The sequence below is a fragment of the Canis aureus genome, chromosome 26 (genome assembly GCF_053574225.1).
Source record: "Canis aureus isolate CA01 chromosome 26, VMU_Caureus_v.1.0, whole genome shotgun sequence".
NCBI classification, from domain to species: Eukaryota; Metazoa; Chordata; class Mammalia; order Carnivora; family Canidae; genus Canis; species Canis aureus.
In genome coordinates this window covers 33,097,038-33,124,570 of record NC_135636.1, presented here as the reverse complement: position 1 = coordinate 33,124,570, position 27,533 = coordinate 33,097,038, and the positions used below count along the sequence as shown (strand labels likewise).

Below are 27,533 nucleotides of genomic sequence, written 5' to 3'. Positions count from 1 at the left end.
GAAAGGGGTGGCAGTTCTAGAAACCTTTATTCAAGGGAGTGGCCATGCCTAGTGAACACCCACCCGCAGGAGTTGAGCCTGTAGGATGCCACATGGAAGTCTATGACTCCAATATGCCGGGGGCTTCACCTCCAGAAGCCCTCTGTGTCGCTGTCCCCAGACCAGCCAGGGGAGAAGAAACCCAGGAGGTCCCCAGATGGCCTGAAAGACAAGCTAATACAGTGGGCATTGGGGGAACACACTCCTGTGTCTACAAGCACAGCTGTGACTGGCCAGCAGTAACCTTGACTTCTGTGAGCCTCAGTGTTCTTATCTATAAAATGGAATGATAGAAGTGAGGCCTATATTCAGGCTTGCTGGGGGAGATGCATGCTGAGCTCTTAGCCACAAGGTTTGCCATCGAGCAAGCTTTATAAATACTAGCAGCTATTACGCTTCGTAATACTAGCAGTTATTACGTTCCGGGAGATCTTAGAGAAGGCTACAAACACTGGGTCTCAGCTTTCTCATTCCTAAACGAGTATGTTAATAGAATTTATCCCCAAAAAACTGTTTCAAAAATGAAATAAGGAGCACCTGGGTGGTTTAGTGGTTGAGCGCCTGCCTTTGGCTCAGGTTGTGATCCTGGGGTCCTGGGATCGAGTCCCACATCTGGCTCCCCACAGGGAGTCTGCTTCTCCCTCTGCCTGTGTCTCTGCCTCTCTGTGTGTGTCTCTCATGAATAAATAAATAAAATCTTTTTAAAAATGAAATGAGATCATGTATATCATGGTCTTAGCATACAGTAAGCACTCAATAAGAGTTAGAGATGATTTGTAACCAGAAGCACAGATAACCCCACAGCGAGGGTGGTCAGCTGTCCCCATCTGCCAGGGACCAGTGCTAAACTCTTTAGCACTAAGAGTTTCGTGTCCTGGAAATCCCTCTGTCTCAAGCAAACCAGGACAGTTGGTCACCCTCCAGCAGCCCGTGGGCCTGGAGCCCTACTTGCTCTCCTAGACAGTGGACGGGGCATTTCTGCCTATGTCAACCTACCTCTTGGAAGTGAGGCCAGGCTCTGAGCTGCCCCTGGAGTCTAAGGGGCCCAGGATTCCAGGGCCAGTGTTCTTGGGACAAAGGGTCTCAGCAAGGCTCAGAGAGTCCCAGAGACAGAGTCTGGGTCCACATTCAGACTTCGGTAGGTGACAGACCTCAGGCCAGATCCCAAGCAGAGGGACAGAACGAAGGGACAGTGGGGATGCTCTCTGAGGGTCCTGCTGGAATCAGAGCCGGGAGGGAGCTGACATGAATAATGCAGGAGAGGAAGCGCAGGGCGGGAGGAGCTGCCACTGGCGCCCAGCCTGTTCCCAGCCAGGCTGCTGCGGAGCACGAAGCCTCCCAGCTGAGCCTGGGAAGCAGTTATCACTGGTGGGTGATTAAGTTACTAATCCTTCAGGGAGAAGACATTTAGAGGCCCATATTAAAGCAGCGCGCGGCAAAATTACATTCCGTTTCAATTTAGTTTAGCAATTCCCGTGATTTAGTTAAATGAAAAGCAATTGTTCCAATTAATAGTATTGAATGTTATTCGTCAAAAGTGTCAAAACAGCTCTGTGGCTGCATTAGTAACCCATTCTCTTGTCAGAGCTCTGGGTAATTCCCCGGGATAGGGTGGGGAAATGGTAGGGTGTGGGGGCTTTGGGGGAAAGGTCAAAGTCTGAGAGGGCATTTATGTGCAAGTGTGCTCGTGTGTAAGCTCATGTGCTGGTGACCTCTGTGCCCGGATGAGTGTGCGTGCGGGCACATGTAGGGTATGTATACAGATCCAAACTGTCCTGAGTGTGCATATTTATATGTACTTATGTGTCCATATGCTTGAGTGTGCCTGAGGAAGTGACTGGGCACGCAGTGTGCATATGGCAGCGGGGTGTGCACCTGCGTGTTGCCAAGCATATATATGTAAATATGTGCAAGGGCCACATGTGCCCACGGATGTGTGCATATGGGAATTTGTGTGCGTGTGCCCACAAGTATTTAGATAGTTATGCACTCAAGTGTGTGTGTGGACGCACACTGTGACTTTGTGGCTGGGTTGCTGTCCGAGGGAATGCGTTGTGAGCGTGCATGGGTATGCACGTTTGGCTACATCTATTTGTATTGTAAATGTCTGCCTGAATCAGGGCAGGAGGTGAAGGGCGCTTGCTGCCTCCACCGTTTAAGAGAAGACTCATCAGTTTCCATCCTTACGCCACAATTAGTGTTTTGGCTTGTCTCTGGGATCATTCAAAAGCAGTTCCCACGGGGTCAGAGGCCTTTTCCATCATGTTCACAGCCGTATTCTCAGGACCTAGAAGACAGCCTGGCCCATGACATACACTGATTGACTAGATTAATAAGTAGATGGAGAATGGATAGACGAATGGACAGATGGACGGATGGACAGGACAGACAGCTGTAGGCTCCTGGTTCTTTCAGGCCTCCCGCTCGTGTGGCTGGGCTCCCCAGTCTTCTCGGTATGAATTCCAAGCCCCTCTGGCTTTCAGCTTCAGCCCCCTAGGGCATCCTTGGAAAGCTCCATACTGGGCAGGTAGCTGGCTCAGAAGGTTCACAGGCTGCCAGAAACAGCCAGGGCTAAGAACAGGAGGGGCAGGGACTTCTTTAGAGAAGCTGGAAAAAAAAAATGCTAAGCTTGCCTAGCCAGACAGGCTCAAGATGACGCAACCAAGATGGGCCCTTCAGGGCTTGTATACCCTCAAGCCAGGATTCCCACATCTGTCCTGTGTCCCTTGCCTGCAGCCGCTAGGTCCTGACTCTAGCCCAGACCTGTTTTTCTCTGTCTCTGATTTTCTTCCTGCCCCTGACCCTTTCCACAGCATGGGGAAGCCAGTTCCCACCTCTGTCCCGATGCTGGTGCAGCTCATCATCATCCCATTGCCACGGACAGGAAGACAAAGGCAATCTACAAATGGCTTCCTATCTCCAGTGTCCTCACCTTCCAGACTTCCCTGGGCCTTGGCTCTCTCTGGAGCTGACAAGACCCAGAGCAGGCCACCTTGTGCGGCAGTCCTTCCTGCCTATCATTTTGAGTTTTGGTGGGGGTTAGTCTGGTCCACCTGCTGTCAGGGCCTGCCCCCTAGTGGCTGACTCTGGCCCATGCACCACCCCCACCCCAGGGCACCAACTCGGAGCAGGGTGCCCCCCTCAGTCAGCCTCAGCCAAAAAGAATCCCCGAGTCCTTGCAAAGGCTCTACAGCGGCCTGTGAAAAATAATAAAAGGAAACGTCGCTAAAGTGGACTAGAAAGGCTAGAAGGGGAGGCCGGAAGGGGTAGCCATTCCACTCCGCATCAATTACAGGAAGAATGATCAGTTACAGACCCCAGAAGAGGAGTCACAACAGGTAAGAACCATCAGTGACAGGCCCCACCAGGGAAAGATGTAATTGCACCCCTACAAGAGATCGACCACCCCAGCCACTCAGCCAGCCAGAGACCGCCATCACCCCGACCTGCTTTGCTCCAGTGGACTTCCCTCCAAACAACCCTTCCCAACTTCCTCCTTCTTCTCCATAAAATAATGTTCCTCCTCTTTGTTGGACTTGCCTATGGTTTTTGCCATAGCTTGCACGTCCCTGATTGTAATTCTCTGCTATTGGCAAATAAACCCATTTTTGCTAGCAAAATGATTTCCATCTTTCAAGTTAACAGGTCCCATTTGTCCCTTTCCAGATGCAGCCACAGCAGTGCCAGCTCCCCCCACCCAGATGCACACGATGGAGGCCTGGCTGCCCCGAGTCTGCATTGCCCTCGACACCCCCCCACCCCCCAAGGGCTATCTGGGCGAGCGGTTATCCATCAGGATAGTGATTAAGCACGAAGAGGAAGTGTTAGGATGTGATCCCTGAACTCGCCAGGCTCATAAAGACAATAGCTGGGACGGCGGCGAGAGGCACCAGGCGTCCTGTCTATTTTGGGGAGGCCCTGGGCATGGCTGCCCAGCACCGAGGGCATCCTGGGGCTCGTTAATCCGTGTGGGAGTGACGGAGACAGGATAGAGGGTCCGGGAGGCCTTCCGCCAGCCGTTTCCTCCCAGCCCGCCAGGCCTGCTCCACACTCCGCTCAGGGAGCCCCCGGCCCCGGCCTCTGGAGACCCAGCCTTGCCAGCTCTCTGTGGTAGACCGAACCACCCTCCCCTGCTTTCAAAGGCTTTTACTGAGAGATTAGAGGGCCCGGCCTTTCTGGGATCCACTCTTTGTTTTCTCCCTGAGGGAGGCAAAGGAAGAAGTAAAACACCATCAGCCCCATCCAGGCTGAGGCAATGGAGACTACCTTGAAATATCCCTCTGGTGCTTGGTTCCCACGGCCTGGCCCCCTTTGAGCCCAGAAGTAGCAAAAGGTTAATTGCTGGGACCTTCGGCTCCACAATGGGCTGGAGCCAGAGAGCCAAGCATTAAATATGCAATTGTTAAAAATCCCTCTCCCCCCTTCTCCTGCTCTCCCAGGGGTTAAACAGTCTGGAGCTGAAACTGACCGCAGCATAATACCCCAGAAACCGGCAAACTCTGTTCAACATGCAGTACCAGGCATGGCCCCCTTTCCTGGTCCCTGGCTGCAAGTCAACACACCCAGACGATAGGGTTGGAAAGCATTGCTTGTGACAGCTTTAGGGCCACAGAGACTCGGTGTACACATCAGGCACATGGTTCCTGGCACCCAAACCCCACTCCATCCAGCCTGGCAGGGACAGGAGATTGGTCCTGTGGGTCAGCAGACGTGGACCCTCCCTGCAGATGTTGCTTGGGTCACGTCACTGCACTGATTCTTCATTTCTCAACAGGAAGACAGGAGCCGTGATGGCCCATTCTCAGACTAGAACTTGATAGGCTCCTCCTGAGGATTGAATAGACCATTGCTTGTGAAACCTTTAGCACACTGAGGCCATCGTGGGACTGGCTGATAGTAACTGTTGGGTAAACCAGCTGTTGTCACTGTTTATTGTAGTATTTTTACTTCCCTCTTAAGGTATTTTAAAGCTAAAATAAAAGAATAGAGATAAGATTTGTGCTATTTTTTTCTTTAAAATGTTTCCAATAATGTAAGCCAAAGGTGGCCCCGTGCCTTCTTCAGCTGTGCCAGCCTCCAGGCCTGAGCACAAGGGTAAGAAGCCAATGGCTAGCAGGTAACCAGCCACACCACTTAGCAACTTTTAAGGAATGTGGCATTTTCTAACATAATAAAAAAGTTCTGGTGCTTTCCCTTTTCACTTGGGCTATGTATCTCAGTGTTAAGTTTTTGCAAACCCAACTTACTTGCTCTTAGGAACATAGCACCCAGGGAAGACCTGATGGCAGGTGGCCACTCAGATTTTCAGAAAAAGGAAGACTTTACCAGCTGCTTTTCTGGAATCATATCAAAAGCAAACATTGAGGTCAGAAAAGATGAGTTGTGTTTTCCTCAGGAGGGACCATCTCTGGCCCTTGGGTGAACAGATTACCTCATCTTTGTCCTTCAGCCCCGAAGGGATGCCTCTTGGGGGGGGCAGAGGTACCAAGAACCATGGGCTCCTCTGTCATCCTCTCCTCTCTGTGCCAGCAGACCCTGTGTTTGGCAGGGCCAGCAGGGCAGGGGGCGGCTTGCTGAGGAGCAGCAGAGATTAAATCATGCAAGAGACTCATCTGGACTCAAGCCTACCTCTGGGTGGCCTTGCACAAACACTGGCATCCCTTTGAGCTTCCATGTCCATGTCTGCAAAACAAAGATAATAATGCTAACCTCAAAATTCTGGGAGAAAGAGTCTATGCAGCAATGTGGGTGAAAATCCCTACAGTGTAATTAGTGTTTAGGACGTATTTGTTGAAGCTCTTCCTTATCACTGTGCAGTTTTTGCCTGGGGAGGGGGGCAAAAAAAAACAAACAAAAAAAAAAAACCATGGCATTAACTAGGTCTGCTATTGCTTATTGCCCAAGAGGAGCACAGGCCCAAGGAGGCAGAGATCCACTTCTGACCACCCGTGCAGGCCTGTGGCTGCGGTGTGTGTAGGACCTCTGTTCTGCAGATCTTTCAAGAGCCCAGGTAGTCAAGAGCATAACTGGCAGCTGATCCACACAAAGCAAGGTGCTCTGAGCAAGAGGGTGAAGCCTCAGAACCTCAAATCTTTGGACAAGGCCAAAATGATAAAGGCCTGACCATCACTACCTGAGAAGAGGAATCCCTGACCCTTTGCAGCCTGTATGTGAGTGCCTGCACGGGCATGTGTGCATGAGGACCTGTGTGCATTCACATGCACGTACTTGGGCACTTATGGATGCACATTTCCTCCTTCGGGTTTCTATTTGAGTGCATGTGTTCTGTGTACCCATACTTCCTGGGCGTGCATGCACAGGGAATGGGGATATATATATGCACGCGCACACACACACGTCAGCATGAAGTTTGTGTGCCTACTTTGAGGTTTGCTGCCTGCGTGCAAGTGTGGGGTTACACTTATGAATAAGTGAACGCGGGGCTGCGCGTTCCTGTGGATGCCACTCTGGCTGCAGGTGAATGAAAGTGCAAGCGTGCGCATGTGTGCTTGTGTGTATTTTTAGGAACAGAAAGTACAAATAAACAGCATAAACAAGATGGTTGGGAGGAGGGGGGCTTTAAATACTTAGGAAGACAAACAACCCCCACAAGGACTTTGGAAAGCACTCATTAGGTACAAATAATGTATATGCTAATTACAAATTACTCTTTTCTGCTCATTAAAGCAGAACTGCTATACTTTATTAGTTCAGTTCTGGGCACTCTGCACACTCGAAAATAATAAAAATGGCTTTGGGGTCAGGAAGATGCCTGCACAGGGCTCAGGGAGCCATCTCAGGCTATGTGAATGGTCACCCGGACCAGGGGCCAGGGCACGGATGTTGACTTCTGTTTGTCCCCTCCACCCATGTTCAATCAGTCATCAGATTCACTCAAGTCTACCTCCCTCCCTCCATCTCCACTGACCCCGCACTGGGGTGGGCCCCCATCCCTCCTCTGACAGCCCCTGCCCAGCTGCCCAGACTGCCCCCTGATTGGCTCACCCTCCCTCCAGCTGACTCCAATCCATCCCTTGAGATGCCACCCACTCCACTCCCACCTTAAAATCCCCCCACTGTTTTGCCATCACCAATGAGTAAAGCTCCAGCCCCATCACTTGTCCACCTGCGATCTGGCCCCTGAGTGCCTCTGCAGCCTCGCTCCCTGCACTTGACACCCATGAATATGGAGTGACTCCCAGATGGTTCCCTGAGCCCATCCTCCACCTCATTGAGCAGATCTTCCTCTCTATCCCAGCCCCCCTGGCCAGCTCTGCACGGTGGGCTTGCCCTTACTCTTGTAAACCCCAACCCCAGGGACTTCTCCTTATCTTCCTCTGCGTTTTGCATCCAAGCACGTGTTTGAATCTTTGCTGTCCATCTCCCGAACTAGACTGCAGGCAGCGGCTTTGTTCTGTTGACTGCTATGTGTATGTGCAGAGCCTAGGACAGTTTCTGGCACATAGTAGACGTTCATTTAATATGTGCTGAGTGAAAACTTAATGCCCTTACTATGCTGCTTGACCCTCCACCTCACTGTAGCTGATAAGAGCTGCTTCGCCCCCTGGGGACCTAGGGTTTTCATTATGATTAAATACTAGCTTGAGCTCCGCATCCTGTATTCTGAGGATGTCCTTCTCCTCCCCCAGGACCACTGCTTTGTGATAACTTCCAGGTCTATTAATCAATCCTGATCTTTTCAGAGTGGAGCAGTGTGAACTCAGGTGCACCACCTAGGGGCTGAGAGGTAAAACAACTCTCAGAAACAGAAGGCACCAGAAGCAGCCTCCTTGGTGGCCAGCAGGACGCCATGGCAGCAGTCATCATGCCCAACACACTTCCATCTGAGGATGATGAGTCAGAAGAGGCTCTCAGTCTCAGCTTTGGCGATATGTCCAGAACCAGTCCCTGTCACACATTCTAGGTCCCCGGCAAAAGTCCAGGCTCTGCTCCCCACAGCTATCCTACTTTTGTTTTCCCTTTGTGCTCTTTCTACCCAACTGACTACTGCCTGTCCATCTGATTCAATCAAAGAAGTTCTCACATGGGACCTGGAAAGTCAAATCACTTTGTTCCTCCAGATGCTTAACAGTCCTATGTGAATATTTATTCAACCTCTTCCTCCTAGGTTTCTAGTTTCAGATACTCAGAAGTATGGACTTGGTGAAACCACAATTTTCTGCTTACAACCTTTTCCAAAGCCACTGGTCATACCCTCACTTCAAATCTTCCTAACAAATGTATGCACTCATGTTCCTCTTCCCAGAGATATTCTTCACAATAACTTCATATCCCTCCCTATAACACAGAAGAAGTTCTCAACTTTTAAGAGTCAACATCCTTTACCAATATCCAAATATTTCACCTATCTGGAAATGATACAATTATATGTTAGGTTAGCCTCATTCAAGGCACATCAGGACTTTTTCAAAACAATTTTTAACCCATCAATTTCTCTATCCTAAGCTCCAACCCAGGCTTTTTCCTGAAAATCTGGAACATCTAGAGGGAAGATGATACCACCTTTCCACTCCTTCTCAACTCAGGAGTCTTAAGAATTCTTGGAGTTTCCTAAAGAGCTAAAATCTGAACAGGAAGATATAGCAAAGAACACATGAGAAAGAAAAGCAGTTGTCAAATCAATATAAGGAAAGGGGGGGTGTTGCTAAATGGACCCAACTTTGAGGGGTTTGCAAGGTTATGTGCATAAATGAATGGCAGGGAATTTCTCTGTAAGGAGTGCAGCTGAAGTCTGTCCAAATATGACAAAAAGAAGATCCAGACAAATGGAGAGATATACCATGTTCATAGATAGGAAGACAATAATCTGAAGATGGCAATTGTCTCCAAAAGCAATCAATCTATAAATTCCGTGAAAAATCTACCAAAATAAATAAATAGTGACATACTACAAGTTGATCCCCAGTTCATAAAGATGAGCAAAGAACAAAGAATAGCCATGATAATTTTGAAGAACAAGGAGGAAAAGAAGGAAGAGAATGAGGGTAGAAGGAATAATTTCCTCTACTAGATAAAAATAATTATTCTTACAACTCAATAATAAAAACACTCAGCTTTAAAATTGGCAAAGGATTTGAATCCACATTCAAACACAATAACCAATAAACCCGCGAAAAAAATACTCAAAACTCATTAGTTGTCATAGAAATGCAAATCCAAACCACAGTGAGATATCACTTCTCACCTACTAGGATGACTATAATCAAAAAAAGGAAAATTCATGGGTACTGATGAGGATGCGGAAAAGTTGAAATCCTGGTGGGAATTACTGGTGGGAATAAAATGGTGCATCCAATTAAAAAATAATGCCATAGTTCCTCAACAAGTTAAATGTAGAATACCATATGACCCAGCAATTCTACTCCTAGGTATATGGTCAAGAAAATTGAAAATATATATTCATAAAAAAATAGACAGTACACAAAAATTCATAACACCACTATTCATAATAGCTAAAAAAGTGAAAAAAAACAAGTGTCCATCAATTAATAAATGGATAAACAAATTATAGTATATCCATACAATAGAATGTTATTCAGCCATAAAAAGCAGTGTGGTACTATTACATGCTATAACATGGACAAACCTTGAATACATTACATCACATGTATAAAATATCCAGAATAGGAAAATCTATTAACAGAATGTAGATTAGTGGTGGCTGAAGGTTGGGTAGGAGGGGGGTTGGATGGGATGAGGAGTTTGAAGATGATTCTTATGAATATGAGGTTTCTTTCCAGGGTGATAAAAAATGCCCTAAAACTAATTGTGAAGTGATGGTTGCACAAAAGACACCACATAGTACACTTTGAAAAGATGAACTTTATGGTGTGTTAATTATAATCTCAGTTTTTGAAAACAGTAACTATAAAGTTTCAGTAACTAAACCATGCAGTGCTGGTATAGGGAAAAACAAAGCAAAGAAAGAACCCTGAAGCTTACCTCCATGTAAGGAACTTGGTATAGGACAGAGTTGACATCACAGATCAGTGGAGAAGGAGATCCCTGGGTGGCTCAGTGGTTTAGTGCCTGCCTTTGGCCCAGGGCGTGATCCTGGAGACCCGGAATCAAGTCCCACATCGGGCTCCCTGCATGGAGCCTGCTTGTCCCTCTGCCTGTGTCTCTGCCTCTCTCTCTCTCTCTCTCTCTCTCTGTGTGTGTGTGTCTCATGAATAAATAAATAAAATCTTAAAAAAAAAACAGATCAGTGGAGAAATGCTTTAATCAGTAAGTGGTACTGTACCACTGCCTCTCTATATGAAAAGTAAAATAAAATTTAATCCCACAGCATGCCACTTACACACATGAATTTCAAATAAATTGAAGAACTTAAGTGTAAAAATTAACTGTCAAACTTTCAAAAGAAAATACAGCAAAAAAAAAAAAAAAACCCTTTATAGCATTATGATAGCGAGATTTTCAAACAAGACCAAAAAGCACAAACCTAAATAAGAAAGATGGATAGTGTTCTATAATAAAATTTAAATTTTTGGAAGAACATACAACATCATAAATAAAGTAAGAGGGTAGCACATAATCAACAAAGGGTTGGTTTCTGGAATGCTTAAGAACACCTAAAATTAATTTTCAAAGTCAATCAAACAATACAAACAATGTAAAAACGTGCAAGGATAGGAACTAGCAATTTACAGAAAACACCAATGACAAATGTGAAAAATCCTCAAAATCACTAGCAATTGGGGAAACACAAATTAAAACAATGAGGCATCACTTCTCACTCTTCATATTTTAAGTATTTCTAAGTTTGCAAGGAGGATGTGAGGAAATGAAAATTCTGATAAACTCTTGGAGGAAGCATAAGTTGATATAACCATTGTAAAAAGAATCTGCCAGTGTGCTCAGCTATTCCCACTGTAGATCTGTACCTTGCAGGGGAGAAAAAACACAAATGTACAGGGACCCATGACTGCAGATGCTCTTTGCAGCACTTTTTGTAATGGTGAAACCCTGGACATAACCAAAGTCAGGGAAATGGATAAGGAAAGGATAGAAGATAGCTAAAGTTCAGTGTAGAAGTTCAAATGAATGACTTAGGCCTCTGTGGATGAATGTGGATACATCTCAAAGATATGACATGCATTAAAACTTTTCAAAATTATATGTGATATGATTTATATAAATTTTAAATATCCAGAACACTCTGCCACTTGTGGATACAGATTTATGTTTCCATTTTTAAAACACGAAAAAGATATACACCAATTTCAGTTGGTAATTACCACGGAGTTAAAAGCTGGGGAGAAAAGAATGAGTTGTAACATTTTATCTCTCAGCTAATCCATCCAAATATGGCAAAAAGCTAATGTTTGCTAAATCTGGGTGGTAGGTAAATGAGTGTGTGGTCTGTCATTGTCTATGATTTTCTGTCTATTTTAAATAGTTCACAATTTAAAAAAAAAGAAGAAGAAAAGAAAAGCTGTATCAGGGGCCTTGAGATTGGAGTCAGGAGACCAGTCATGAATCCATTGTAGTGATGCGGGGAGGAAGAGGCGGGGGCATAGACTGAGATGGTTTCAGGAGGCGTGTGCAAAGCGGTCAGAGTTGAGGGGGTGGTGGGAGATTTAGCAGGTAGGATTGAGAGACACTGGTGACCAATTAGATAATGTGGGGATGAGAAAGAGATCAAAATGCCATATGAGTTTCAGCTAGGGCCCTGGATGAACCACTGGCGTGGTAGCCATTGACTGGGTCGGGAAGCAGGAAGGAAGGGATTGACTTGGGCAAAATAATCAAGTGTGAAGGATATGTCTGTTTCAAGAGATCAGGCCAATAGATGGACCTCTTGTCTAGTGATCAGAACCAAGACTTGGTGGTTCTTGGGATGTGGTTGGTAAATGAAGCCCTGGGGCTGCGCATATGGTGGATATATATTTGGGGCATCCCCAAAATATAAGGTCTTAGACTGAGAGTGAAGAGGCCTAAAACTGTGACAGAGAAGAGACCCGAAAGGTAAAAGGATAATACAGTACAGGGCCCCAAGAACCAAGAAAAATGGGGGTTTCCAAAAATGCACGCAAAGGTCAGTGCCATCTGGCACTCTGCCAGGTGAAATCAAGTCCCAAAATTTCCAGTGGGTGTAACAAAACAGAGGTCACCGCTGACCTGGGAGAAGGGACCAAATTGTGGAGGAATCGCTGCAAGTGGGGGAGCCACATCAGCAAGTGTAGACACTTACTCCGAAGGCTGACTGCCCGGGACCAAATCCTACAGTACTGTGTGCCTCTGGACACATTACCTAACTTCCCTGTTTTAATTAGGTGTCAACTCCCCCAGTATTAATGTGTCCTAGGGTCATTGTGAGGACTAAATAAATCAGTACTAGGTGAGTTAGCAGATTCACTCTATATTGTCACTATTTTTGACAACAGTCACTATATATACAGCACAATTATTAACAAAATATGGTTGAAACGGGGAAAGAGCTAGGGTAGAAGCTAGAAGTGGCATGGAGCAAAGTGACGGTGGATGGCTGAAAGATGCTGAATGTGTTTAGGAGCTGATGGAAAATCAGTGGGAAGAAGTTTGGAGATTTGGAGAAGTTGATGGAGAGGGTTACCTGGGAAGCCCGGGGTTGGGGTCCAGAGCATAACTAGCAGGACGAGTTTCATGTTGGAGGCAGTAAATTTCTTCCACTAGGGCAGGAAGACACGTGGGTGTAGTCAGAGATATGCTTGAAGGTGGGCAGGCAGGGCGAAGAACAGGAGGTTCAGAGCACATCCTTCCTCTGACTGCTTCTAGGTTTTCAGTGACCCAGTACATGCGGTTGCCTATTCATTGTGAAGAAGAGACTGGACACCTGAAGACACTAGATACCCAAGGACAGGGGCACCTGGGAGAACAGGAGAGAACCAAATAGAGGGGCAGGTTTCTGGACAGAGTGGGAGCCCAGGGTAGGCTGGAGACCAGGAACTTGCCAGGCACCAAGCCCAGGCATTCCAGCATCCAAGCAACATTGGAGGTTTCCTGTGTCCTACCCAGAATTTTCTGCCATCTGATAACTGAGGAGTTACAGGAGCGGGCTAGACTCAGACGACCTGGTATATGCCAGCTAGGTGGCCCCAAGGAGGTCAGCTGGGTCCGGACCCAGAGCTGGCAGTCCGTGGTAGGAGGGGACATGGATGCAGGGCAGGTGAGCAAGACCTAGAACCAAGGCACAAGACCAGCTCCCAGTCCTCGCAAGGCCAACTTGACTCTGAGCCCCACAGCGATGAGCTGGGGAAGCTGAGTGGTCTATCCTGCTGCGAGTCAGGGCGAAAGCACTCATTTACCTGTCTTAGAATCTACCAGAGAGCTGGTTAAACATACAGATTTCCCTCTCTCGGAGCCTTAAGATTTCAAATCAATAAATCAAAAATGGGAAACCTGCATTCAGACTCACACCAAAGTTTGAAAAATCACTGCTCCAAGTATTGGGGCCAACCTCATCCTGCTGGTGGTTGTCCGAAGACTCAGCTTATGTAGAAGCTGGGTCCCAGACAGGGTCTGACAGATGCACCTCTTTCCAAAGTCCTGGAGGATGCAGGGGGCTGGTCGAGACGCACGGCATCCTCCGAGATATTGAGGGGTTAAGAAAAGTGCTGGGAACCTGCATACTTTTATTACATTATAGGGATGTTATTGCATTATAAATAATGCCACAGGATGCATTATTTATACATTTAATATCGGGCTTGCTTATAAGTCAGATCTCTTCACTTTTAGATAAATACTCTGTCTGCAACCCACCTCCAGCAGCCGGCGCAGACGGAGAGTGCAGAGTGTGCTCCTGCTCTCGCAGACAGCGGAGGGAGGGCAGACACATGTCAGAGACAGCAAAAGCCCTGTGATGGGAAGCAGATAATGTCTTTATGAAAACTAACAGATGGCTCTTTTGAAAGCCCTTTCAGTTCTCCTCTGTTCTGATAAGAGCGGGTAAGCAAGATGCACTGAAGGGAGCTTTATGGGTTTGTACTTATTGTCCTAAGAGCCCCGAGAGTAGGAGACAGGGAGGCCCAGAGCAGCGGGCGGGGTGCGGGGGGAGAAGGCGGGAAGGATGCCTGGCTCCCTGCGTGCTGCTGGCGTGGAGCGGGCCACTGAACCGGCCTGTCCGCTCGATTGCAAAATCGAAGCAACACTAGCTGCTCTCGCTCGTTCGTTCGAATGTCCGTGCACATTCCCCGCAACGGCTTTCCCTGAGCTCCATGCTGTCCTGTCTGGAGCAAAGCCCTCACCTCTAACTCTGAGGCCTTCTCCCTAATTTTCTCTCCATCCCAGAAGCTCTTGTGTATTTGGATGGAGGATGCTAGTTTGGCGACAGTGTTTCCTAAACTCTTCCGTCTTACACCTTCTAAAACTTGAAGTCATTCACTTGGAACTATACACACTCAAGCACACTCACACATACACACGTACACGGGTGTGTCAATTGGTGGAATTCAAGTAAGTCTGTAGTGTCATTAATGGTAACCTGAAATGTCTCCTGGTTTTGCTTTGTCATTGTTCTAGACTCTGCAAGACACCTGTCATTGGGAAAGATGTACGAGAACGGGGCTTACCTCAGAGAGGCTCCACTTCTTTTTTTTTTTTAATAAATAAAATAAATAAAATTTTTCATGAGAGACACAGAGAGAAAGAGAGAGAGAGAGAGAGACATAGGCAGAGGGAGAAGCAGGCTCCATGCAGGGAGCCCGATGTAAGACTCGATCCCGGTTCTCCAGGATCAGGCCCTGGGCTGAAGGCAGTGCTAAACCACTGAGATACCTGGGCTTCCCAAGAGGCTCCACTTTTGCCTCTACATTTGCTACAGACTTTTTGGGGTCCCCAGCAGCCAGCATGTGTCCATGACTGAATAGGTGTACAGACCATGAGAAGCGAGGAAGAGAGAAAAAGAGGGAAGAGAAAGAGGGAAAGAGGAAGGAAAAAGAGACGGATGGACAGAAGGAAGGATGCAGTCAGTCATGGGAAGGGGGCAAGGAGATGAAAAGCAGCTGCCATGGAAGCAAGAGCACGAGGCCTGGAAGCAGAGAAGAGGCCTCACCTTGAAGATCTCGACCACCGGCTGGTTGCTGAGAGGGCAGTCCCGAAGTGTGCCCCAGGAGGGGAGGTTGGGAAGGGGCCGCCCTTGGTGACAGCTCCATTAAAGAGCTGCACCCATAATCTAGGCTGACCCCAGAGAACTTCAGGGGCCAGGAAACGGACCGACCTTGCTTAAATCCTGTTATGGGCTGATTGTGTTTGCTCAAAACTCCTATACGGGAATCCTCATCACCAGTCCCTGAGAATGTGACCATATCTGGTGGGAGGGTCTTTAAAGGGGTGATTAAGGATAAACGAAGTCATTAGTCCTAGTCCCATACAACAGTGTCCTCATAAGAAGGGGGATTAGGACAGATACATACAGAGGGAGCAGCACGTGAAGAAGCCAAGAGAGGGCGGCCACCTGCACCCCAAGGAGAGAGATCTTGGAAGAAAACAACCCTGCGAACCCTTTGATCTGGGACTTCCAGCCTCGAGGTGCTGGGAGCAAATAAGTTTCTGTCTTTGAAGCTCCCTGTTCTGTGGTTTGGTTATGACAGCCCTAGCAGACGAATCCAAACCCAGCTGGTCGGCCGAACATACAATTGAGAAGATCCCCAAGGAAGGGGCCTGACAGCCACAAAGCCTGTGCCCAAAGGAACAGTTTTTGGAGAAGGGATCCACACACATGAGCTTGCCCCCCCTCCAGCCTCTGATAATGGGGCAAGGGGGAGAAAGGAGCTAGATGTGGCATCAGGGACAGGAGCACACACTTTGCAATCAGAATGGCCTCAAGTCCCAGCTCTGCTACTGACCTGCTGTGTGACCTTAGACAGGTCACCTCACTGCATCTGTAACACGGAGTCGGTAATGACATCCACATGGGAACATCATGAGGATTCAAACAGCTTAATGAACAGGAACCTCTCATGCCCGGGCTTACTGAGTTGTGGGCGGTGGTGGTGCTATCACTGTAGGTGTTGTTTTGTTTTTCTGATGCCCAAGAGAAAAAGAGCCAAAGAGCACTTGTTCAGATTTTTTAGAGAAAAATGAGCTCATGACTCCCGAGGCCACCACTACTGTGCACTTGGCCACTAGCTCCCTAACCCTGGGGGCTCCCTCAGCTTCTTTGAGTCCTACGGTCTTCACGTACACATGAAGACCAACAACGTGTGCCCCAGCTGCCCCACTGGGGTGCTTCTGGGGAGGGCTTCAGATGCCTGGTTAGCACCTTGCACGCACAGGGAAAGGATCGCCACTGTCCGGCCCCAACCTCTGCACTTGAGATTTGAATCCCAACCTAAGTGGGAGAGACAGAAAGTGCATCTCTCACTGACCTTCTGCAGCGGGGAGCCCAGGCCTTCCCTGCAAGCAGCAGCACAGGCATGCCTCCAGTTGCCCCAGCCCTGGGATCAGAGCCTTCCCTCAGCAAATCATGGCAATAAATATGGTCTGAAGCTACTCCAGCTCTTACAGCCTTAATAAATGGGTTGCCATAGTGGCAAATTCAGACGCAGAGAGCATCTTTTCAATAAAGGCTGAGAGGGTTATTAATAACGTTAATGTAGTGCCTCGTGAAGTCACAGCCTCACGGAACAGGCCTCTCGCCCTCCTCCCTGGCCCATCTCGTCCGGGACTGGCCAGCAAGTCTGCCTGGCTGTGGCCGCTGTGGGGTGTGACCCAGGAGAGGCAGAAATGCCAGGCTGGAGCAAGGTGACCGGGGACAGAGCCAGCAGGACCCCTGGCAGGAGTTCACAAGGGAGGATGCTCCCCTGATTTGACCATTCAGTGACCTTCCCAGCACCTGCTTTCTACGGGTGCAGCCACATAGAGAGGCTGAGAGGAGATTCTTTCAAGGTGAACAGACCAGGGCTCAGACCCCAGCTGAGCTTTCCTCCATGCCCCCCTGGCTGTTTTATGTAAAAAGTGCAAAGGCCCGGGCACTCTCCAGTAATGTACCCCAGGCACTCATTTCCCAGAGCACTTGTGGTCATCAGAGCATGCACCGAGCAGCTCAGCTCCCCACCACCTAAGCCTGTGGCAAAGCTGAAGCCTTTCTATTGGGCAGAGCTGAAAAATTCTGAGCAGAAATGACACATGTCACTTCTCGGTCAGGCATGTCTTCATCCGCATTAGACTCTTCAGAATCCTCCTTTCCCTTACAAACACTCAAGACCGTGGGCAGCCCACGGGCCTGGGTCCCAGGATGACTGATGAGCAGGTGCTTCCAGGCCAACCTAGAAGGACACAAGGCCCAGGCAAGCGATAAACCTTGGTTGTTTTAAGAAAGGAGTCACCTACCTACAGAGGGGCCTGAGTGAACAGGCAATGGGCAGGATTTGGACCATGACCCATGGTTTGTTGAACCTTATTTTAAGCCATGAAGTTTTGGTGCTTTGAGTCTGTCCTGACTGATAGGCCCTCATTCCCTTCTGACATCCTATACATTATCATCCACCTTCCCCAAGTACAGTGTAAGCACAGGGAGGTCAGGGATCTCCCGTATCCCCCACTGCACAGAAGTGTCTGGAATAGAGTAGATGCTCAATACGTCTTCTTAAATAAGTAAATGCTGAATCATTAGCTAGGTGTCATAAGTAAGTCGCTTTACCTCCTTGAGCCCCAGTATATTAAGTGTGCAACATATAATAAGTATTCCGTAAATGGTAGCTGACATTTTTTGCCATGTCTGGAACAATAGCCTGCCAAGTCCGATCTTTGCCTGCCTCCAGCTCAGGCTTCTCCTCTGTAAAATGGGGACACAGATCCTGAGGGTCCACATTGATTAAAATGGATGTGCACCCAAACATAGAAAGATTACCTCCTGGGAACATGCCCTCTGCATCAGCAACTGGCAAACCACTGTCCATGGCCCAAATCCGTGAGCTGCCACTCATTATTAAAAAAGTTTTATTGAAACACAGCTACACTCATTTGCTTACAGGGCTTCGATAGCTACTTTGACTTTACGGTGACACAGTCGAGTAGCTGCAACAGAAATTGTAGGGTCTGCCAAGCCTAAAATATTCACCATCTGGCCCTTTACAAAAAATGGTGCTGACTTGAGCTCCAAATGACAACAAAATCAAGAAAGACAAAGGCATGTTGTCTTTCTCTACCAAGCTTGTGTTTGCATAACTGGCTCTCTGGATCAAAGTGCAAGGGCTGTCATTTTGATCCGTCAAATTTTATTTTGGAAGACTAAAGCCAGCGTTACCCCTTGAAGAGAGCTTTGGAAGTCCTGCTGCTATCACACAGTAGACTCCATCCTGCCCATCTGTGTCCATCCATAATGGGACAGGGAGGACATCTATCACTTATCTGGCCATTTATTTAGTCATTTGACCAACATTTGCTGATCACCTATTATACTATGGTGAGTAAAACTAACTTTGACCAGTTAGGAAATGGTCCAGGATTCCAACCCAGACTTTGTCATCTCTTTCCACTATATTACGTTGCCTCCCCCTCAGACAATTACAACTCCATCTAACAGGAAGATCCCATCATTCACATTTCTCTACTCTGCCCTCCAGGATATGAACGATGTGGCTCAGTACTCCATTCATTTGTTCACTTGTTCATTCAGTACATAAACGTTATGTTATGTGATTACTCACTGGGAGTGCCCACGACAGATGCAATTCCTGCCTTCACAGGGCTTGTAGTGCATAGCACATAATAGGTGCTCAACAAATATATGTTGAGTAAACTTATTTCCCAAATGTCCTGATGGAATTTAGATTCACCTGGCCGTGCTGTTTGCCTATCTAGGCATCACTGTGTGGTAGAAAGGCCTGTAGAAGCCACTAGAAGTCAAAGAAGTGCTCTCACCCCTATTACACACCTGTTGCGTGACCTCAGACAAGTCACTTGATCTCACTGAACTTTTTCCTGTGTGCTGTATCAACAATCCGCACAGAAGCCACAGGGATTCCATGAGACTATGTTCAGAAAGTCCTAGGACCAGGCCTGGCATTTAGAAAGTACATAGACAAATAGCCAGAGGTCATAATGGCTAGTATCAAATGCCTGGCCAGTGCTACACACAATTCTTGGCACTTTACAAAGCTCACAGCCAGCCTGTGATGCAGGAACTATGATCACCCCAGGGTTACAACCAAGGAAACTAGCAGAGAAAGACTGAGTAACATACTCAAAGTACCACAGACACTAAGTGAGAAGTCAGCCACTAAGTGTCCAATAAATCTTAGCTTGTTACCTCTCTTCCTCCCCAGACCTTCTGAAGAAGAATACTCCCCTCAAGGAACATGCCTTTTGGTTCCAATGGTCCCTGCTTCCTTAAGAGCCTTTCTTGGGGCACCTGGATGGCTCAGCGGTTGAGCATCTGCCTTTGACTCAGGTCGTGATCCTAGGGTCCTGGGATCAAGTCCCACTTCGGGGTCCCTGCAGGGACCCTGTTTCTCCCTCTGCCTATGTCTCTGCCTCTCTCTGTGTCTCTCATGAATAAATAAATAAAATCTTTAAAAAAAAATAAGAAGAGCCTTTCTTCGTAACCTGCACTAGAGACTCACCAGACCACACAGCCAGCTTCATCACAGCTCCAGCAGTCTCAGGCCCTCGGGTCCTGCTCAGATGTCTGAAGATGCTGTGGGGGCAAAAAGGAGGCAGCCAAGTACTCATGTCTACTCCTCTCGAGTCTCTCAGAGGCCATGGGTGTCTTCACCTGTCAGAAAACCTATAGGATAGCAACTCCTTTCCTGAGTCTTCTGGGAAGACCACTAGCCTGGCCTTGGACATATTTCTAGAATTTGCTCAGTAACTGGAATGTGTTTGTTGAGATCTAGAGTCCTTTGAGTACATCTAGAAGTGCCACCTTTCTTCTAGTGACCTCAGACATTGTGGAATATAGCACCATTTAACTCCACCTCCTCAGCGGGGAATGACCTCTGCATGACAGAGAAGGCCCCAAAGCTGATTCTGGAGCCTCCAATACTGTGTGACATTGGGCCAAACATTTATCTCACTGTGCCTCAGTTTCCCCCCTCTGCATGCAACAGCGCCAACCTAGAAAAAATTACTGATCATAGCAGAGACAGCACCTAGCACAATGCCTGGTGCCCAAAGTAAGCGCTGAATAAATGTAGAGCGCCCATTGAAGTAGATGCCTCTGTTATAACTTACCTCCAGTGACACATAAAAGATCAGAAATAAAGAATAATCACAGTAACAACGGCTATTGTACCTCCACTCTGTGCCGTACACTATTGCTAAGCTTTTCATGGGCCACTTTTCTCTTTTTCTCTTTGTGGCTACCCCAAAAGTTTTCCACCTTTAGGGGTAGCCACAACTGTGGCCCTGCGGGAAATTGCAACACGCCAAGATCACACAGCCAATAGGTCTCAAAGCCAGCATGCAAACCCAGGCCTCTCCTACTCTAGACCCGGAGGGCTAAGCCACCTCTCTCCACCGTTTCATTGACTGGCACCCTCCCAGGGCGCACCCAGACCCATCCCCCTGGGAGCCCAGCATCCCCACAGCTCCCAGGATCCCTCCTGTCCACGCTGGCATCCTCCGATCTCCTTCCTGCCTCCCAAGCTGATGCCCGAGAAGTGACCCACTCCTCGCAGGGCCCCCGCAAAGCCCTCCGCCTGACCCCCACGTAATGAAGGGAATTAATATGGCCAAGCCTCCAGCCCAGCCGAGCGGCTTCCCAGCAGCCCTGGCCAGGCCTCTAATTGATTAGGCCATAAAGCCCGGGCACTAAATTGAAAGGAGCCGCACTAATTCTCTTTTATGTTAAATTTCTGTCTTTCCCCTTTATCGAATCCCGCGCCCAATGTCCCCTTCCCTCCCCATCGCGGGCTTGCTGTGGGCCTGTTTTTTCCGTGCACAGATTAAGTACCTAATCAAAATCTTGTCTCCCCTAATGGCATAAAATTGAAAGATAGATATTGCACTTTACACAGCTGATTAAACACTCGAATGTGGCTAAATGCTTAAAGGGCTTGTTACATTAACTAACTCTGTCATCTGCCCACTGTCTTATAATTGCGTGTGCTGGAGCAGCTTCGGGGGAGGCGTACACAGCAGGACAGCCTTCCAGTCCCTTCCCAGGGGCCTCCTGCACTGTGGCTGGGCCCAGGTTCAGGGAGTCAGAGCCCAGGAGTGGCCACAATGCTCCCATCTGGCATTGGGTGCCAATGACAGGGAGGTCGGATGCCCTCTGTGTGCCTTCCCCTCCCACCGCTTGATAGCCAGGACAGTGAGATCTGGCAGGGGTAGGGGTGGGGCGTGCGGAGACTGACACACACCGAGCTCCCGGATGCTCCTGACACAGTATCTCTGCCGTTAAGTCAGCACAGGATACCCTGGGACCTGCCACGTGGCTGGCAGCTGATAGGAGATAGATGATAGATGATAGATAGATGATAGATAATAGATGATAGAAGATAGATAATAGATAACAGATGATAGATAGATGATAGATGGATAATAGATGATAGATAGATAGATAGATAGATAGATAGATAGATAGATAGATCAGGAATTGTCTTACGCAATTAAGGAGGATCACAAGTCCAAATCTGCAGTGTGGGCCAGCAAGACCCAGGAGAGCCAAAAGTGTAGATGGAAGTAAAGGCTGTCTGCTGGGGAATTCCCCCTTGATCACAACAACCAGTCTTTTTGTTCTATTCAGGCCTTCAACTGATTGGATGAGGCCCACCCACATTATGGAGAGCAATTTGGTTTACCCAAAGTTTACCTATTTAAATATTTATCTCAATAAATAAATAAATAAATAGATAGATAGATAGATAGATAGTTTTTCTCAGCCAAAACCCCTTCCAGGCTGACACGGAAAATTAACCATCACACAGGGAGGCAAGACACATGCAGGAAACTGACGTACCTAAGTTCCCACAGCAAAGTAGTGCAGCACTGCGTCTTGAACCCAGTTGCCCTGACCCCCTTGGCTCGCAGCACTGAGGCTCATGTCAGAAGATGAAAGACTGGCAGGACAAAGCTCACTGCTCGGGATGGCAGGAAGCAGCCTTTTCTGCCACAGCTTCCAGTGCAGGGAAAAGGCATGTCTCAGAAAGGAGTAATCAAACATGGGGGATTTCCTGGCACAGGAGTTAAGGAAGAGTGTACATTTGAGTTGGATCTGATTGGTTCAACCCCAGCCATGTCTGCTCGTCTTTGCAGTGATCTTGGCAAATTTTGTATTCTTTCAATGCTATCATATCTTCATTGCTAAAATAGGGACGCCACCAGGCCTTCAAGGAACATTTATTGAGCACCATCTATATGCCCAGTTCCAAGCAAGGCATGAATATTTCACAGTGACAATGCAGGCTATTCCTGTCTTCACTGAGCTTACAGTAGATAAGAGAGGAAAGGCACAAATCATCCAACCAGTGCACAAATAAGAAAGTGACAAATTATGATAAAGGCAATGAGGACCAAAACTAATCCATGCATAAATAACAGTGACAGTGCCCCTAAGGGCTCCACTATGGAATAACGGTGTGAGGATGGGGGGCTCCTACAGGCAGGGTGACCAGGAGAGCTCCTCAAGGTGACACTAAGCTGAGGGCTGAAGGAGCAGGAGTAGTCACCCACATGGACGTCAGGAAAAGGAGTTGTGGCAAAAGACAGCAAGTCCAAGGATTCCAAGGCAGGATAGGGTGTCACTGACCAGTGTGGCTACAGAGTGGGGAGCTAGGAAAGCAGTTTCAGTGTCACCTCTGCGCCCGCCGAGTGTCAACCCCCCAGCACTTGTCATCAATCAGAGCCTGCCTCCTCAACTATAAAATAGGAAACACTACACGGGACCGTGGGGAGGATGCCTGTCCCACCCTTGCCTGGGCAAGGATTGAGCAGAAGCTCAGCCCTGAGAGGGCTTTGAATTCATTCAAACCTGCTCCAGGTGAGGGAAGAATACTTCTTTTTATTTTTTAAGATTTTATTTATTTGTCCACGAGAGACACACAGAGAGAGGCAGAGACATAGGCAGAGGGAGAAGCAGGGTCCCCATGGGGACCCCAGTGTGGGACTTGATCCCAGGACCCTGGGATCATAAGCCAAAGGCAGACACTCAACCACTGAGCCACCTGGGTGCTCCAAGAAGGAACTCTTTATCCCTTCTTCTCTTTCTCTGTCTCTGTGCTTTGACCTCCACTTTTCTCTGCAGTCTGCTTTATCCTCCTCCTTCAGACTGGTTTCTTCCGCTCTATGTGTCTGCCCACCCACCTCCCACCTGCCATGCAATAATTCAAATAAATTAAGATGTCAAGACACCAAATCAGCCTCAGCTGGACGTGAACTTTCAGCCCCAGTGCCTGGCACCACCAACTCCTGTCTCTACACCTCCAAGTTAAACTCTTGAGAGGGCATCCAAGCATCTTCTCACCTGACAACGGACAACCAGGCCTTAGCACGTGTCCCTCAACCCAGTCAATATGGCCAAAAGGAAGAATGGAGCTGTGGTCGCCATGGGCAGCCAACAGGGGAGATCCTTCTGGCAGGGCTTGCAGCCATCCATCTACAGTTGAGTCAGAAAAGACATTGGCCTTCGGCTCCAAGAAAAGACACTCTAGTCCCACTGTATCACATCCCCCAGGCCATCCTCATCCTCCTGCCAACCTGACCAGATACCGGTAAAATACAAGTATCCTCTCCCTTTTAGAGTCAGCCTCCTTACAGGAGCTACACCTGAACCAGCCTCTTGATGGCTCTTAACCATGTATTCCCTTTGGTCCTGTGGGAACCACAGCCCTCTATCCACAGGAACCTCTTCCCTGTGTGTGGAAGCTTCCTCCCTGTCCATGGGAGTGTCCTCCCTGTTTGTAAGAATCCTCTCTGTCCCTGTGGGAACCTCCTTCCTACCTGTGGGAACCTCCTCCCCCTGTCTGTGGGAACCTCCTCCCTATGGGCAGGATCCTTTTCCCTGCCTGTGTGAACCTCTTTCACATCTGTGAGAGCCTCTTCCCTCTGTCTATAGAAGCCTCCTCCCTCTGTCTGTGGAAATCTCTTTCCTATCTGAGGGAACCCCCTCGCTCTGTCTGTGGGAACCTTCCATCCCCACCCTCCAGCAGCCCCTCCTCACTGCAGCCTCTGTGGAAAGCGTTCATCTCCCCAATGGCCTCCTTTAAATAGCTCCATTGAAGGGATTATGGACTCCTCACTAAGTGCTTCACATTAAAGATTCATAGAGGCACAATATATATTTTAATAAGGCAGGTTGTACAATACAGAATTCAACTCTGCACAAAGCACATGGCCAAGAACTGGGGCTAAGCACCTCGGGGATCTGCGAGCACCATGGCTGGGTGCAGAGGAGCATAATGGTTTGGGAACCTCTTCTCCCCACACCCCAGACTCCCCCACCACACCCACCCAACCAGCCACTGACTGAGGAGCCACTCTGAGAGCCTCACACATGTGCATGCACACACACTCACATGCATGTGCATGCATACTGATGCAAACACACAGAATTACATGCATTTAACGCATAACTGCGCATGTGCACACTTGTGCGCACTCACATGCATAGTGCCATACATTGCACACTTAGGCACACACTCCCATACACACCGTAATGCACATACACATGCACAGTCTACATGTGCTCATTTATACACACACTCTCATATACACAGCAACACACACATGCACAGTCACACACACGCACACTTATACACACACTCCCACACACACAGTAATGCACACGCACATCCACACACCGTAAGAGTGCAGTTATCCACACTCATCAGACTTACAAGAGAAATGGTACTAATGACTACTGGTGGCAGCCCTTCCAGATGCACTGGTTCATTTATGTTCCTGGTAAAGGGTTCCTATAGCCATTTCACATGGACGAAAACGATCCACAAAACCTTGGCAAGTTCACCTGCCCAAGGTCACACAGTCAATAGTGGCCAAGGCAGCATTTGAACCCAGATCCATCCAACTCCATATTCCATGCTCTCAAGCACAGGAAGCACAGCCTCCTTACAGACAAACCAAGCTCAGGTTTGCTGAGTGTAGCCAGCTTTGAGGTTGGAGATAGAGAGAAGAGGGTCCTTAGTTCTCTACCATCGATGTTTCAGGGCTGCCCTGAGTTCACCTACTTGGTTAGTCTACTCTCCCCACCTCCAGACCTGCCCTGCCCCATCTTTCCTCCCCCCAGGATCCAAGGAAGCTTGACATGAATCGAGGCCATGGGGCCCATGCATTTTAAGGAAGCAGGATCCTTGCACCCCAGAAGTACCCATCATTGAGCTCAAGAGACAAGACGAATCTCCCAAATCCCTGCCTGGTCCTGGAAAGCTGGGCCTCTGCTCATCACACCCTCGAAGGCACCCAAGCAGCCCATGAGCTTCCCCCCACCCCTAGGCAGGTCCTGGAACCCACTCGCTGTCCCTCCTCACCTCAGGAACCACAGACAGAGAAAGCGGAAGGAATCCTCGCTCTCTAGGACCATGGAGCCTGGCTGATCCGGGCTTTACTCCTGGCACAGACTCTAGTTGGCAACAGGATGGGGGAAAGTTATTTACGCTCCAAAGCCATCTTCAGCAGCAGCCCAAGCCTGGAGACCTTTAAATCGGGCAGCCTGTCTCTGATGCATGGGGATCCTACCTCTGCTCACCAGACTGCCTATCGCCCTTGGCTGCACCACCATCATCTGTTACCTGGACTACTGCGCTGGCCTCTGAATAGGCTTCTTACACAGTTTCTGCCCAACCACACAGCCAAAGAGCCTGTATTTGATGGCCTTATTGAGGTATAATTGACATAGGGTAAATTGCACATATTCATATTTAAAATATACAATTTAAGTTTGGACATATGTATACACCCACGAAACCATCATCACAATCAAGAGAGTGGCCATATCTATCACCTCCAAAAGTTCCCTTACACCCCTTCCTAATCGTCCCTCCAGTCCCTTTCTGCCTCTCCCCTGCCACCATCACTAGGCAACTGCAGATCTACTTTCTGTTGCTATAAATTAGTTTGCACTTTCTAGAGTTTTTTTTACAAATGGAATGATACTGTATTTGCAGTTTTTGTCTGGCCCCTTTCATGCATCGTAACTATTTTAAGAGTCATCCATGTTGTTATGTGTTTCAACAGTTCATTCCATTCTATTGCTGAGTAATACTCCATTCTACGGTGATATCACAATTTGTTTAGCCATTCACTGGCCGACGATGCTTCGGATTGCTTCCAATTTGGAACTACATGAATAAACCTGCTATGAACAAGGTGTGTACAAGTCAGTCAAATATCTAGGAGTGGAAGAGCTAGATCTTATGGGAGGTGTATGTTGAGCTTTTGAAGAAATTGCCAGACTGCTTTTTCAAGTATTTGTCCCATTTTCATCAACACCAGCAATGTAAGAGTTTCAGTTCCTCCATAGCCTTGCCAACATTTGGTGTGATCAGTCTTTTTAATTTAGGCACTCAAAGTGGAGTGTGGCCATGGCCCCATATGTTTTTAATTTGCATTTCCGTAATGACTAATCACCTTGAGCATCTTTTCATGTGCTTACTTGCAATCCATTGATCTTTCTTGGTAAAGTTTCTATTCAAATCTTTTGCTAATTTTCTGTTGGGTGTTTGTTTTCTTCATGTAGAATTTTGAGAGTTCTTTATATATCCTGGATGCTAGTCCTTTAGCAGATATATAATTTGCAAAGCTTTTCTTTCCACTTGCAGCTTGTCTTTTCATTCTCTTGACAGTGTCTTTACAAGATGAGACATTTCAAATTTTGAAGTGTAATTTATTCATTTATTCTTTTATGGATCATGCTTTTGGTGTCTTATCTAAGAAACATTTGCCTAACCCAAGATCACAAATACCTTCTCCTGTTTCCCTCTAGAAGTTTTAGAGTTTCATGTTTTACATTTAGATCCATGATACACTTTAATAAAAGTTTTGTATAAGGTAGATGGGCATAAATCAATATTTATATTTTTTGCAAGTGGATATCCAAATGTTCTAACACCATTTATTAACAAGACTATCCTTTCTCCATTAAATTACCTATACTTTTGGCAAAAAATCAGTTGTCCATATATGCATGAGTCTATATCTGGAATATTTAATTCTGTTACTTTTATATATTTATCTATCTTGATGCCAACACTTTCTAGTTTCATTACTGGAGCTTTATAATACATCTTAAAATCAGGTAGTGTGAATCCCAAATATTGTTCTTTTCAAGGTTATTTTGGCTCCCCAAATCCTTAGCATTTCCATATGAATTTTAGAATCACTGTGTCCATTTTGATCAGCATTGTGTTAAATCTATAGATCACATGGGTGAACATTGACTTCTTAACAATATTGAGACCCCTGACCCCTAAACAAGGTCCATCACTTTATTTAGATTTTCTTTTATTTCTCTTAGCAGTATTTTGTAGTTCAGTGTATAGATCTTTCACACCATTTATCAGATTTATCCACAAGTACTTCATATTTTT

At 47.4% G+C, this 27,533-nt stretch overlaps 1 long non-coding RNA gene across 2 annotated transcripts; it reads right to left on the bottom strand.

Moving 5' to 3' along the window:
- Positions 1-1,523: 1,523 nt before the first annotated feature.
- On the bottom strand, positions 1,524-26,179 carry LOC144298831 (uncharacterized). 2 transcript variants are annotated; one of them, XR_013365706.1, is made up of 5 exons: positions 26,101-26,179; positions 21,950-22,163; positions 19,611-19,684; positions 5,668-5,721; positions 1,524-2,646 (listed from the first exon to the last, which is right to left on the bottom strand). It is a non-coding gene; the product is annotated as an uncharacterized LOC144298831 (long non-coding RNA). The 2 variants fall into 2 exon arrangements; XR_013365705.1 differs by lacking the exons at positions 21,950-22,163; positions 26,101-26,179 and adding an exon at positions 25,476-26,088.
- Between the last annotated feature and the right edge of the window lie 1,354 nt (positions 26,180-27,533).